Source organism: Hemitrygon akajei, chromosome 2 (assembly GCF_048418815.1).
Source record: "Hemitrygon akajei chromosome 2, sHemAka1.3, whole genome shotgun sequence".
Classification (NCBI taxonomy): domain Eukaryota; kingdom Metazoa; phylum Chordata; class Chondrichthyes; order Myliobatiformes; family Dasyatidae; genus Hemitrygon; species Hemitrygon akajei.
This window is the reverse complement of record NC_133125.1, coordinates 179,368,625-179,371,091: the sequence shown is the minus strand read 5'-3', so window position 1 is coordinate 179,371,091 and position 2,467 is coordinate 179,368,625. Positions and strand designations below refer to the sequence as shown.

At 45.7% G+C, this 2,467-nt stretch overlaps 1 non-coding gene across 1 annotated transcript; it reads right to left on the bottom strand.

Moving 5' to 3' along the window:
* LOC140722636 (U1 spliceosomal RNA) lies at positions 1–164 on the bottom strand. Its single transcript, XR_012097700.1, has one exon. It is a non-coding gene; the product is annotated as a U1 spliceosomal RNA (small nuclear RNA).
* Positions 165–2,467: the final 2,303 nt, after the last annotated feature.

Sequence of the window (2,467 nt, the reverse complement as noted above, 5' to 3'; positions counted from 1 at the left end):
TCGGGGAGAGCGCGAACGCAGTCCCCCACTACCACAAATTGTGCAGTCGAGTATCCCGCATTTGGGGATATCGCAGGCGTCAGCACACCCGGAGTGCAATGGGATAGCCTCGTCCTGGAACCTCGGCCCTCATGATCACCGACGGTTCCCTGCCAGGTAAGTATGTTTGACCAGTCTCCCACACAGAGAGCCAACGAGAGACACAACTCCTTAACATCAACACGAGCTCAGTTACTGTGTACCCACATATAGACTATAAAGAAGATGCAGCTATATTTGTTGTTTTTATTCTCTTTCTAACCTAGCGTTACTTTTTAAGGTTACATGACTTCTTTTCGCCTTGGCTATGTGCATATCTTCCTTAAATGGAATTAGCCGCCGACGTGCGGTTCCGAAGCTGCCTGCTGCGTGTCGGACCACGCCTGGGTTCCGTTCACAGGAAGCATGCGCTTGTGCGGGATCCAGTCTGCCGTTCCCAAACAGGAGGAAATGCTGGAAATCCGAGCAACGCACACAAAATACTGGAGGAACTCCGCAGCATCTATGGAAAAGAGTACAGTCAACGTTTCAGGCCGAAACCATTCCGCAGCGCCGAGGCTGGGAGGCACCGGCTTGTATCAGCCAGCGCTCCCTTGAGTTGAGTTCAGCTCAGCTCACAGAGAGCCGGGGCTGTCGGAGTGTGCGCTCTCATTTTAGACCAGTTGTTTGAGGTTTCATTGCGGAATCGGGCTATTTTACGTTTGCTATTCTGTCACTCGACACCCACGTACATTTATTTATTTACTTATTATTATTTTTCCCTTTTTTTGTATTTGTACAGTATGTTGTCTTTGGCATGCTGGTTGTTCGTCCATCTTTGTTCTGTGCAGTTTTACATTGACTCTGTTGAGATCTCTTGTATTTATTGTGAATGCCCACAAGAACATTAATCTCAGAGTAGTATCTGGTGAAAATCTTGAGCGACACGCACAAAAATGCTCGAGGAACTCAGCTGGCCCGGCGGCATTTATGGACAAAAGTATAGTTGACGTTTCAGGCTGAACCCCTCTGGCAGGACAAACTGTGTATGTTCTTTGATAATATATTCTGAATTTTGAACTTTGAGATTTGATAAAAAGATTCCAATATTTCATTCCATGGTGAGACAGAGGGAAAATCCAGCTGAAATTACAAACGTGTAAACGGGTAATGGCTAACATAATGAACCAGCACAGGGTTTCCAAGTCACCCTCCACCCTCACTAAATCCTTTGGGTCTTTCATCTATCACCTCACAACTTCTCACTTTAATTCCCCCTCCCAGACCACTTGCCTTTTATTCTCCGGTGGGATCGCTCTGCTCCTGAAGAAGGAGCCTGTGTGGCCTATCACTGTAAGGTGGGGGCATTTGGGAGCCAATGTCCTTTTTTGCATTCTGTGCGGGGGGGGGGGGGGGGGAGTTTGGGTGGTTGATGATCATGTTGCCTTTCGTTTTTTATTGGGCGGAGTTGCTATTTCTCTTTGAAGTGACTTGCAGGGTTTTTCTTTGTTTGGTGGCGATCTGAAGAAGAATCTCAGAGATGTATGCTGCACACATACTTTCATAATAAAGTAACCTTTCAACCCCTTACCTACTACCGCCTGCCAGCTCTTAGATAGATAGATAGATAGATAGATAGATAGATAGATAGATAGATACTTTATTCATCCCCATGGGAAAATACAACTTTTTTTCCAATGTCCCATACACTTGTTGTAGCAAAACTAATTACATACAATACTTAACTCAGTAAACAAATATGATATGCATCTAAATCACTATCTCAAAAAGCATTAATAATAGCTTTTAAAAAGTTCTTAAGTCCTGGCGGTAGAATTGTAAAGCCTAATGGCATTGGGGAGTATTGACCTCTTCATCCTGTCTGAGGAGCATTGTATCGATAGTAACCTGTCGCTGAAACTGCTTCTCTGTCTCTGGATGGTGCTATGTAGAGGATGTTCAGAGTTATCCATAATTGACCGTAGCCTACTCAGCGCCCTTCGCTCAGCTACCGATGTTAAACTCTCCAGTACTTTGCCCACGACAGAGCCCGCCTTCCTTACCAGCTTATTAAGACATGAGGCGTCCCTCTTCTTAATGCTTCCTCCCCAACACGCCACCACAAAGAAGAGGGCGCTCTCCACAACTGACCTATAGAGCATCTTCAGCATCTCACTACAGACATTGAATGACGCCAACCTTCTTAGGAAGTACAGTCGACTCTGTGCCTTCCTGCACAAGGCATCTGTGTTGGCAGTCCAGTCTAGCTTCTCGTCTAACTGTACTCCCAGATACTTGTAGGTCTTAACCTGCTCCACACATTCTCCATTAATGATCACTGGCTCCATATGAGGCCTAGATCTCCTAAAGTCCACCACCATCTCCTTGGTCTTGGTGATATTGAGACGCAGGTAGTTTGAGTTGCACCATATCACAAAGTCCTGTATCA